This window comes from Diceros bicornis, chromosome 27 (assembly GCF_020826845.1).
Source record: "Diceros bicornis minor isolate mBicDic1 chromosome 27, mDicBic1.mat.cur, whole genome shotgun sequence".
In the NCBI taxonomy this organism is placed as follows: domain Eukaryota; kingdom Metazoa; phylum Chordata; class Mammalia; order Perissodactyla; family Rhinocerotidae; genus Diceros; species Diceros bicornis.
In genome coordinates this window covers 31,462,703-31,475,932 of record NC_080766.1, presented here as the reverse complement: position 1 = coordinate 31,475,932, position 13,230 = coordinate 31,462,703, and the positions used below count along the sequence as shown (strand labels likewise).

The 13,230-nt window shown below is 34.7% G+C and overlaps 1 pseudogene; it reads right to left on the bottom strand.

Annotated features, from left to right (window-relative positions):
* The window catches only part of LOC131423064 (glyceraldehyde-3-phosphate dehydrogenase-like), a 96,217-nt pseudogene extending 84,659 nt beyond the window's left edge, over positions 1-11,558 (bottom strand).
* Between the last annotated feature and the right edge of the window lie 1,672 nt (positions 11,559-13,230).

Here is a 13,230-nt window from a genome sequence, read left to right as displayed (position 1 = left end):
TATTCCTATCAGAGATATTTTAAAATAAGGAATATAGATGTTCAATTTTGAATATACTGGCTGGAATATATCTTGTGAGAATAAAGTAATCTGCAGTCATATCATTTGTATAAGATATCTCCTATACTCAATTTTTTGAAAGGCAATTTTGTTTTGGTGAGGAAGATTGGCCCTGAGCCTGAGCTAACATCTGTTGCCAATCTTCCTCTTTTTGCTTGAGGAAGATTGTTGCTGAGCTAACATCTGTGTCAGTCTTTCTCTATTTTTTCGTATGTGGGATGCCACCACAGCATGGCTTGATGAGTGGTGTGGAGGTCCATGCCCGGGATCCCAACCCGTGAACCCCAAGCCATCGAAGCGGAGTGCGTGAACTTAACCACTATGCCACTGGGCTGGCCCCTTAAGGCGATTTTTTTTAAAACTCTGTTTATTAAACAGAGGAGATTTACCTGACTTAAACTATCAAGCAGGTGACACACACATGTTGCATGAGCACAAAACTAAAAGAGAGAAAGAAATATAAATGAAAAAGAAAGCAAAGTTGTCAATGAGAGTTTCTTAAAAAATGAAGTTAAAACTTTTTGCACATGAGAGACATTGAATTAAACCTTACACCGAAGTAAAATAGAAATACAACATCAAAAGGAAATATTGCTATTAATTGAAAGAGCTTCTGTGTGATTTTTCTCGATAAAGAAGACAAAGTTGTATCTGAATTTCCCTAACCACAACTCAGGAGATTAAGAAGGATTTTTCTTCTTCTTTTTTTTTTTTTGGTGAGGAAGACTAGCCCTGAGCTAACATCCATTGCCAATCCTCCTCTTTTTGCCGAGGAAGATTGGCCCTGGGCTAATATCCGTGTCCATCTTCCTCTACTTTATATGTGAGACGCCTGCCACAGCATGGCTTGATAAGCGGTGTGTAGGTCTGCACCTGGGATCTGAACCCGTGTACCTGGGCCACCAAAGTGGAGCATGAGAACTCAACCAGTATGCCACAGGGCCAGCCCCTAAGAAGGATTTTTTATGTCTGAAAAGAGGATAGAATTACTGGAGGCAAGGTTAAGGAGGTCAAGAGGATACATCCAATCGGTTGAATTACTCTGGAAGTTTCTCAGAATTCATAGGACCAGTATCTGCCACAGAAAAATGGGTGGCACCAACAGTTTGCTTATCCACTGTAGCCACGTCTGGAAACACAGCCATAGCCACAGCCCAGGCCATAAGAGTAGCTTCTTTAGTAGCACACAGAATTAGTAGTGCAAGGTTCAGTTGAAGAGCAGGGAATCTGTTTCTCGGGATTGAATATCACCATCAGTCCAGATCCCCTCTGTAGTGGGAAAACCACAAGTAGTGTTAGCTAATTTGCATAAGAATTTTTGAACCTCTTCATTCATTATGCAAAGAAAGATTAGTTTATTATTACATCAAGATTGCCAGAAATCCATCACACCCATTTAAGAAGCGATTTCTCTCCTATTTTCAAAAATATGCCTCATTTTATAGTTGGTAACATAAACATGTCAGGTTAAAAGGGATAACATAAACAGGAAAGCTGTATTACAGATGTTTGTTTTTGCTAACAAAAACTTCATTTTAGAGCCAGTCCGGTGGCTTAGCGGTTAAATGCCCGCGCTCCGCTACTGGTGGCCCAGGTTTGGATCCCCGGTGCGCACGGATGCACCGCTTCTCCGGCCGTGCTGAGGCCACGTCCCACATACAGCAACTAGAAGGATGTGCAACTATGACATACAACTGTCTACTGGGGCTTTGAGGAAGAAAAAAACGAGGAGGATTGGCAATGGATGTTAGCTCAGAGCCGGTCTTCCTCAGCAAAAAGAGGAGGATTAGCACGGATGTTAGCTCAGGGCTGATCTCCCTCACAAAAAAAAAAAACCAAAAAAAACTTCATTTTAAGTTAGACATGCACACTGACATTTCAGATCATGCATAATGAGTTTGTGGGTACATGGAAGGAGAAATTATTTGACAACACAAATCTGATAAATTCACCTAACCGTTTCCTTAGGGATAATGAGTCTCAGAGTTTAGGTTTTCTGAGGTTTACTTGCAATAAACTGACAATGTAACATCCCATTCCGCTTTCTAAAGTAAACTTTTATTGAAATACAAAATACGTACAGATGACCATAAATCATTGTGTGTAGAAACAGATTAATCTTCATAAAATAACCATACAAATTTAATCAGCATTCAGATCAAGAAATAGAATAATATCAGGACCCAGATGGACTCTCACGCTTCTTCCCTTCACCAACAACCTCCCAGGCATTATCTTCCTACCTTTTGAAACCATGTATCTGTTTTACCACTTTATAAAGTGAATTCATACAATATGTACTATTTTTATCTCATTTCATATTTTTAGTATTGTGATTTGAGTTTCTTACATGCTGTTTGTATAAAAATTATTTATTTTCATTACTTAATAGTATTCTCTTGTATGATATACCACAATTTATTTATCCATTTTTTGTTGATGGAGAGTTGGGTTGTTTCCAATTTTAACCATTATGAATATTACTTCATGAATATTCCTGTACATATCTCGGTAAACTTATGTACGTCTCAGTCAATTATTGCCACAATAATGTTGCATAACAAACTGACACAAAACACAGTTTTATATAATAGTATACATTTACTTCACCCTTATATGTCTACATGTTATCTGTGGTTTGGCTGAATCAGGCTGGGCTTGGCACGAAACAGTGGGTTGGATCCATGTAACTCTCTTCTAACTTGCACCAGAATTTCATGGATTCATCTCCTTCTCACTGCGGAAAACAGGAGTGCAAGTGGTCCAGCCTAACTGTGGAAGTAAGTTTCTAGCCTCTACTCCTATGTCCATTAATTTGTCGCAAGCACGTCAAGGGGTGGGGATGTACATGCACACCCTGTCCACTGAGAGGTCACACAAGTTCTGTAGCTACGCCAACAACAATGGAGAATGGATATATGATCCTCTCCTGTAGGTCAAGGAGGGGATGGATATTGATGAAGAGCTATTTATTCTGCCACAGATATACTTTGTTGAGGGCTTAACTAGAATTGGAATTACAGTTTTATAGAGTATAGAATTGTTCAGTTTTTGTAGATACTCTACAAAACAGTTTTCCAAAGTGGTTGTATCATTTGATAACTCCACAAGCTGTTGCTCCACATTCTCACCAACAGGTCACACTGCCTGTCTTTTGCTTGTAGCCATTCTGGAGAGTATGTAGTGATTTCACTTTGCATTTCCCTGATACCTAATATAGTTGAACACCTTTTGTATATTATTGGCCATTTTTAGGTTTCCTTTCTTTGAAATACTGGTTCAACTCTTTGTCTACTATTGAGCTGTATAGGAGAAATAATCAACAAAATTCTTTCCCCTGCTACATCAAAATTTAATCTTATGATTATCTGGCTGGGTTTGCTCTCCTGGTAACCTCATAAGGTGAGAAATATCAAGTACATTACAAGCTTCATTGCTTATGATAAAAGTGGCCCCCAATTAGTAAATTGCATCTGGATGGGGGAAGCTACATGGGATCTGATCTGGACACTTCTGCCAATGACCCAAAGAAGAAAAGCCGAAACTGTAGATAGAAGAGACCAGTGACATCAGCCTAGAGATACAGCCCACTTAGTAATGATCAGAGACAGCCAAAAGAGAATGTCACAGAATGTGCCCATGGGAATCAAATTGTTAATTGTAGTGGAAAAAAAATAACACAAAATATGAGGCTCAGACTTTAGCCTGATAGGATGTGGATGCCATTATATGTGATATATAATGGCATTTATATATATACATACATATATATAATATATACATATATATGTATACGTATATTTGATGGTTTCACATTACCTGAATGCACAGATTTATATGATTAGGAAGGAAAGAACAGTTGATCTGTTCTTGTCTTTTGGACACATCATCCCTTCAAGAGAAAACCTATACAGTGATTTCTTTTTCTCCCTTTCTCTCTTTCTCCCTTCCACTCTTTCTCTCTTTCTCTCTTTCTCCCTGCCTCCCTTCCTCCTTTCCACCTCTCTCTCTCTCTCTCTCTCTCTCTCTCCCTTCCTGTCCCTCCCTCCCTCTCTGCCTGCCTGCCTGCCTGCCTTCCTCATAATTGAACATTGCTGTGTAGCACCACATTATGGCAAGAGGGGTAGATTTAGTTGAGAAGCTAACCATCAGTTTCCAGAATTCAAAAGTCACCATCTGCAAATGGGCTTTTATATATTCCCAGTAGACGGTGAGGCAAACCATGGGAAGTTTAGACTCCATATTTCAGACTAATTTGCATTTAAAATTTCTTGAATCTATCGTTTGTTTGGAAGAAAAGCCCTCATAAATAAGAATACTTTGTGATTACGTAAGGATTCCCACAGTCAAAGCAGTTGCCTTTAATAAGTAATTCTTAGTTCATTTAGAAAGCCCATACCCATTCTATTTTTGTTTTGAGCCTGTGATTAATTTTCATGAAAAGCTCCTATATCACATCTTTGGGGGTATTTATTTTTATCTAACTATGAAACGTATAATGTAGAATTATAAATATCCTTGTGTATGAGTGTGGATTTTTGGATGGGGAAAGTTAATGAAGCCACAAAATAAATAATTGCCTTTTTTGTTTTTTGAAAATGTTTACTGCAAACACCTCTTCTGTAACTATGCGTTTCTAGTGATTACTTATGGTGAACTGTCTGCCTATTCATTCATTCATAGGCTCTTTGTTCCACAAATTCATATAAATAGATCTCTCTTTTCGCATTTAGATTTGTATCATTTTTGTTTCTAGGTAAGTTTATCAATTCAACCATGCAATTTCACAATTATATACTCATTTCCTTTATAAAATACTAGTTAATTCACTAGAGGTAGAATTTAAATTCCTTATGGGTGAAACTGATATATGTCTTTATAAATTTTATATTATAATGGGAAAAAACTTCTGTCTAAAATCAGGAATCTAAATAGGACCCACATATTGAAACAAGAGATGTTGGTCTGGAAAAAAAGAGGAACACATGATCTGTCTAATTGAAACCTACAGTACTAGATTTTATGAGAACAACCCCATAATATCGTCTACATTCTATTTTCTTCCATTTATCACAGGAATTGGAAACTGTATTTCTCAAGAGTCTTTTGCTAGAAGGAAGTTACAACTATTCAAATGACAGGCTATTGTCCAAGATTGGTTAAAGGGAGGAGAAAACCACATTATTGGGTAAAGCAGTGGGATAATATATGACTTTTGGAATATGTGAGGTTTTGCATGAAATCCTGACTACTATCCTGAGGATCACCTGTGGTTCCCACACTTTCTTGGCTCATTGAAACACAACAGTAAGTCTGAGCGATAGGGGAGATATTTCTTGACCTTTTCTCCTCCAGAACTTCCAGTGGTTGAGTAAGCTACTATTTCTTTTAATCGAATATTTTCTTGCCATAAGTATCCAGAATGTTTTCTGTTTCGTTTTCCAAATCCTAGTTGGTACACTTAGCAATGTCTTGATATGCACACAATATTATTAAAAAGATTTAATATGTAAAATTATGTGTAAATTAATGCCTACATTTTTATTGTGCTGCAAAGTAAATTTCCTTTATTTTTTGAAAAGGAATGGCATATTTAAAGTTCTTAATAAAATAACTGCCAGCAAAAATATTTAGAAGTTAAGAAGAAATAATTATATATTCAGAGAAATACTCTGAGGGAATTTGTCACGAACAGACTTGTATTAAAAAAATACTAAGGGAATTACTTAGGCAGAAAGAAAATTATTTCAGTTGGAAACACACAAATAAATGAAAGAGTGAGGAACAAGGAATGAATGACTGTGACAGTAAAGATAAGTGAATATTATGTGTATAAATCATCATCATCACCGTCATCATCATCATCATCTCTGGGTATAAAATATACAAAGAATCAATATTCTTGAAAGCAGTGATATAAAAGATGAAAGATAGTATAATTTAGTTAATGTGTTTTAAGGTTCCAGCACTATATGATAAGTAGTAAAAATGCTAATTTATATTAAAGTGTAATAAGTGAAAAATACATTTTATTCTCTAGTGAATCACTGCAAGAATGATAAAAGAATAATCTTCATGAAAATAGAGGGAAAAAGGAATATAAAATATTTGATTAATTCAAAGAAGATAAGAAAACAGAAAATGGAACATAAACCCAGTAGGACAAACTTAAAACAAATAGAAGGTTGGTAGATTAAAGCCCAAATATATGGATAATGTAAATAGACTAAATATATCTGAAAATACAGAGATTGTAAACCTGGAAAAAAATATAATAGCTAATTACATGCTGCATAAAATAGACACATCTCTAATATCATGTTATAGGATGTTTGAAAGTTAAAGGATAGAAAAAAATTTATCTTGCAAAAATTAGGCAAAGGAAAACTAGTGTGGCTATGTTGATATCAGATATTAAAGAAATAAGAATTTCCAGAGCAAGAAAATAAAATTTCATAACCATAAAGGGACCAATCCATCAGCAAAGCACAGCAACTTTTATCCAACATGACCTAAGTAATATAGCTTCAATATTAAGCAAAAGCACCTTCCACAATCATAGTGGGATGAAGTAAAAGCGTTTCTTAATAACTGAGAGAAAAAGCAAATAAAAATAAAAATAAGCAAGGATATTGAAGAACCTGAACAACACAACTAGTAAACTTGAGCAGTGGATAAAAATAGAAGGCCAAACTCAACAGCAGAAAAGATAATTCTCAAATGCACGTGGAGCATTTATGAAACTGACTACACGCTGAGACAGAAGCACGCCTCAGAACATTTCAAAGGATTCAAATAATTTATAGTATGTTTTCAAATCACATGAAATTAATTCTAGAAATCGATAATAAAAATATAACAAGAAAAGCTCCAATTATTTCACAATTAAGTAGAGCACTTAACTTTTGGTGAATCAAAGACAAAATCCTAATGGAAATTGGAAAGTGTTTAAAAATGAATGATACTGAAGATATAGTACATTAAAACTAATGGGATATAAAGAAAGCAGTATTTAGAGGGAAATATAAAGATTTAATTGCATATATTAGAAAAAAATTAAAGTGATACTGTAGTGCTGTGAGGAAAGAATTGTCTTTTCAGTAAATGGTCCTAGGTGGATGAGTCATTCATATGGATAAAATGAATTTAACTTCTGTATTACACCACATAAAAATCCTTTCAAAATGGATTGTAGATATAATTGTAATGGATAAACTAATAAAGTTTCTAGAAGAAGATATAGGAGACTATGATATGACCACAGAGTCACCAACAATTTCTTAAACAGGACATAAAAAACTCTAACAATAGAGGGCCAGCCCGGTGGCTTAGCGGTTAAGTGCGTGCGCTCCGCCGCTGGCGGCCCGGGTTCGGATCCCGGGCGCACATCGACGCACCACTTCTCCGGCCATGCTGAGGTCGCGTCCCATATACAGCAACTAGAAGGATGTGCACCTATGACATACAACTATCTCCTGGGGCTTTGGGGGAAAAAAATAAATAAATAAAAATATTATTAAAAAAAACAAAAATAAAACCTCTAACAATAGAGAGGAAAATGATAGGTTAAACTATATTAAATGAAGAACTTATTTGTCAAAATGTCAAGAAAATATCATGAGAAGATAACTACAATACATATATGGAATAATTCCCAAATTCGTAAAGAATTCTATCTAATAAATAAATGAAAGATAGTCAATTAAAAGTCAGCAAAAGTTATGAACAGACACTGCATAAATGAGAATTTCCAAATGGACAATAAATATATAAAAAGATGTTTATCCTCGTTACTTGTCAGGGAAACACAAAGCAAATGTACAGTGAGAGAAGTAACACCAGCTGGAATAGTGTAAGTGAATAATCTTAAAACTATAAAGTATTCCCTAGCATGTGGAAGAACTTAAACTTACATATACTACTGATGGGCGTTATAAATTGGTATAATCTCTTTGGGAAACCGTTTACTAAAGCTTAAGTCTATGACACAAGGCTGCATTTATAAGTATATATAGAGCAAAATATGAATAAATATGTTTAACAAAAATATGTACAAGAATATTTTTAGCAGCATTATTCATAATAACCCAAAAGTAGAAAGCTCAAACATCCAATTATCAGACAAATAAATTGTGGTATATTTACACAGTAGAATAATCTAGTTGCATTGTTTAATATGGTAGCCATTGGCCACATATGATTATTTACTAAATTTTTTGATTAATGTTTGCATGGTATATCATTCTCCATCATTTTTACTTTCAACTTACATACTTCACTTTTGAAGTGAGTTTTTTTTAGACAGCATATTATTGGTTCATGTGTTTTTTCCACTCTGCTTATCTCTTTTAGTTGGTGCATTTAAGCCATTTATATTTAATGTAATTATTGATATGTTAGAGCTTGTGTCTGTCATTATATTACTTGTTTTCTCTGTTTATTATTCCTCTCTTTCTCTCTTCTTACCTTTCTGTACATTACTTGAACTTTTCTTGATTCCATCTTGACTTATTTACATAATTTTTGAATATACTGTTTTCGTAGTTTTCTTAGTGGTTGCTCTAGGTGTATTACAATATACGTACATAACTTATCACAGTCTACGGTGTCAACATTTTACCTCTTCAAGTGGAGAGTAGAAATCTTATTTCCATTTGGGTCTCTTTATCCTCCCCACTTTAAAAATGCACTTGCCTTAAACATTTCCTCTACATACATTGAACACCACTCAGGTGGTATTATAAATTTTGCTTCAACCATCAAATATAAATTAAGAAATTCATGAGAAGAATAGTCTATTATATTTACCTAAATTTTTACCCACTCTAATGACTTTCTTTTCTTTCTGAAGTTCCAAACCTTCTACTGTTATAATGTCTGTTTAGAAAATATTCTTAGCCATTCTTTAAAGGTAGGTGTGGTAGTGACAAAATCTCTTCATTTTCCTTTGTCTATGAATGCCAGAAGGATATTTCTGCCACATATAAATTTCATAGTTGATTCTTCTTTTCTTTTAGTATTTGAAAAATGTTGTGTCACTTTCCTCTAGCCTCCATGATTTCAGATAAAAAATTGACTTTCCTTCCCAATAAGTAAGAAATTGGGAAATAATGATTTTTTTGAGTGTTTCAGTCCTACTCTCTTTCTCATTTCCTTCAGGACTCTGATAACACCAATGTTAGCTTTTTTATTATTGTCCTACTAGTCGGCAAGACTCTGTTGATTTGGTGTATTTTCTTCCTAATGTTCAGATTAAGTAAATTATTTTGGTTTGCCCTCAAGTTCACTGATTCTATCATCTGTCATGGTCACTCTACTATTAAACTCAATGACTTTTTATTTTTTTTTTGGTTGTTGTATTTTTCAGTTCTGTCATTTCCATTTGATTCTTTTAATAATGTCTGTTTGCTTAGATTTTCTACTTTTTCATTTGTTTCAAGAGAATCCTTAATTGCTTCTTGAAGCAATTTTATGATTGTTGCATTAAAACATTTATCAGTACCATAATAAAATTCTTATCAGGTAATTCTAATGTCTTTTTGATCTTGCTCTTGGCATCTGTTGTCTTTTCTCATTTGAATTGTGATTTTTCTGGTTCTTTGTATGATGAATGCTTTTTTTCCTGTTCTGAATGTTTTGGATAGGATGTGACTTGGATTCTATTTCATCTCCCTCTCTCTCATTTTTTCTTTTTTAAGCAAGCAGTTTTCTTGTGAGGTAGCAAGGGCTCTGTGTGTTTGTTTAGCTTCCTGTTGGGCCCACTGAAACCACCCTGGCAAAAGTGAAGTTCTAACTCACGCTGCCTCCTCACTGCAGATGGGTGGAGTACAAGTTTAGCACCCATCTCTGCCCTATTGACACCTCCTGGTGAAAATGGTTGCCTAATTGCACTGCCTCATATATCCTAGTAGGGGATATAAGCCCAGCTTCCCACTGGGCCCTGCTGATATCACAATCATGGTGAATAATTTGCTTTTTGCTTATTATATCTGTGAACATGTGCATCTTAATGTTGGTTTGATGAGTGACAGGCTGCTGCAGCAACTTGGATCCCACTACTGAGAAACTCACATTTTTTGCAGATATCACATTCTGCAGAGAATGTATAAATTGACAATAATGCCATAATATAAAAAAGTTGAGATTCTTGAGATTGATTGATGAATATAAATAAGCAGATTTAATTTGTCATATGTTTTTAAATAAAACAATATAGAAATAGAATGAGAAATTTTGCATAACTGTTAGTTAGCCTCATTAATACATTCATTTAACAAATGTTTATAAAGTGACTACTCTATACAGTGTTTACACTTGGGGACCATTTTTCCAGGTGCTGAACTGTGTGATTTACTTTTTGTATCCTAAAATAATCTTTTTCCACACTCATACCATGATGCCATGACAATTATGAAAGACCATTAGATAAATATCCATCTTTGTAGAAAAATTATTTAAATATGTTCCTATTTTATTTGAAATTTTGAAATGTAATGAAAGTGAAATGAAAAAAAATGAATCCGTTTAATGACAAAAAATGCATTTCACTGAAATCTCAGCAAATGGAATTGTTCCTACTGGTTGGATCTGCAGGAAAGGTAGCCTTGGTGGAAAAATTGAAGTGGTAAAACCAAAAGAAGTTCATACAAAAACACAGCAATGAATGGTTCAATCTAAACATGCAGTGTCAGAAAAAGGCTAAGAACAGAGACACAAGAATAGAATCATGGAAAATTATGTTACCATCGTGGAAAGCATTATTAAGTAATTAAGATAACTATTAGTTACAATTTTAGCTTAGGAAGATAAGGTTTTAGTGTGATCAAAGTGTTGATGGTAATAGTGGCTGTAGGTATACACAAGCGCATAAATTTATGTTGGTGTTGCCTAGGAAGAAATAGTGGTTATATCTTTTTTACACTTTCTCACTTTGGGAATATAAATACCTTCAGTCATAGTCAACCAAAACTAATGGAGATGAAGAAAAGTAAATGAAAAGCAATACTGACAATGAGGATGTTGATTTAAAAATGAAATAAAAATTTTCTGCCCATGAACGCTATTGAACTAAACTGTAAAGTTAAATGGAAGTATAATTTAAGAGAAACAGTTCTATAAATCATAACATATTTCAAATGCTTTTAATCAACCAAGATGAAATGTGACATATTTGAACCTTGCTCTCCCCTCCCCCTGCCATTCCTAAGGCAGGGGGCTAAGACTGAGTTGGCCACTATTGAAGAGAGACTAGAATTCCCTGTGAAGATCTCTGAAAACAGAGTCAGTGAATCACAAGAGAAGTCAATAGTCTGAGCAGCTCTAGAAGTTCCTCAGTAGAATCCATAAGACCAAAATTTTCCACAGCAAGATGGGTGGCAGCAGCTGTATGCACACCCATGATAGCCACAGCCATAGCCATAGCCCAGGCCGCCGTAGCCATAGCCCAGGCCGCCGTAACCATAACCAAGGCCGTTATAGTAATTGCTGTAGAAGCACATAGTGTCTGGAGTGGGTGGTTCAATCGAGAAACAGGGAAACAGTGCCTCAGAGACAATGTGACCATCTGCATAGGACCCTTTCTGCACCCTCAACAGTGAATGGGGAAAACTACAGGCAGTGTTGATCGCATACTTCACACTAATTTCCATTAGAAAACTTTTAGAGTCTCTTGGTTCATAAGGTGAAATGAAGCCTTCATAACCAAGATTACTTTGCTATATTAGGATTCCTGCCACCAAATCATAGGGCTTTAAAAAAGGCATTTTCTCGACAACAAGAAAACAGATGACTCAATTAAAACATGAGCAAAAGATCTGAACAGACACTTCACCAAAGAAAATATAAAAATGACAAATAAGCATATGAAAAGATGCTCAACATCTTATATCATAGGGAACTGTGAATTAAAACAATGAAATATCATCACATACTTTTAGAATGGCTAAAATCCAAAACATTGATAATACCAAATGCTAGCAAGAATGTGGAGCAACAGGAACTCTCATACTCTGCTAGTGGGAAAGCAAAATGATGCAAATGCTTTGGAAGACAGTTTGGCAGTTTCTTAAAAAACTAACATATTCATACTGTACAATCCAGCAATAAGCCCTTTGTTATTTACCCAAATGAGCTGAAAACATATGTCCACACAAAAACCTGCACACGGATGTTTATAGTGGCTTTATTCATAATTGCCAAAACACGCACACAATTGAGATGGCCTTCAATAGGCGAATGGATAAATGAAGTTTAGTACATCCACACAGCGTAATATTATTCAGCAATAAAATGAAATGAGCTATCAAGTCATGATAAGACATGGAGGAAGCTTAAATGCCTATTGCTAAGTAAAAGAAGATGATATGAGAAGGCTACATATTGTATGATTCTAACCACATGGCATTCTGAAAAAGGCAAAACTATAGAGCCAATAAAAAGATCAGTGGTGTCCAGGGGTGTGGGGGGAGGGAGACAGGGATGAATACGTGAGGCACTGGAGATTTTTGGGACAGTGAAGCTATTTTGCATACTATTGTAATGGTGGATACATGTTATTACACACTTGCCAAAACTCATAGAATGTACAACACAATGTACACTATGTAAACTAGGGTCTTTAGTTAATAATATGTATCAATATTGGCTCATCAATTCTAACAGATGTACCACAGTAATGTAAGACATTAATAATAGCAGGCATTGGAGGCCAGAGGGTGTGGGTATATATGGGAACTCTCTTACTTTCTGCTCAATGTTTCTGTAAATCTAAAACTAATCAAAAAACAGTCTATTAATTTTTTTAAAAGAAGCATTTACTTCCAAAGACTTTGCTCTCAATTTGGTTAGTGGATAAGTATTGCCAAATTACTTGGGATGACATAAAGCACACAAACATTCCCTTAAATTTGTGATTTTGTTTTGGATATTGGTTCTACCCAACTGTGGATTTCTAGGTATGTTTATATTTACGTATTTATTGTAATTCTATTATATTTATAGATTTATTATAAATTATATTTATATATTTGTTGTAATTCTGTAATTCTATTATAATTATATTCTATATAAAATTATATATACATGATTTATAGATATGTAATTCTAGTATACAGTCTTAAACTTTATATTATATTTGATGGATGATTGGGTATATTGAAAGGGAAATTACTT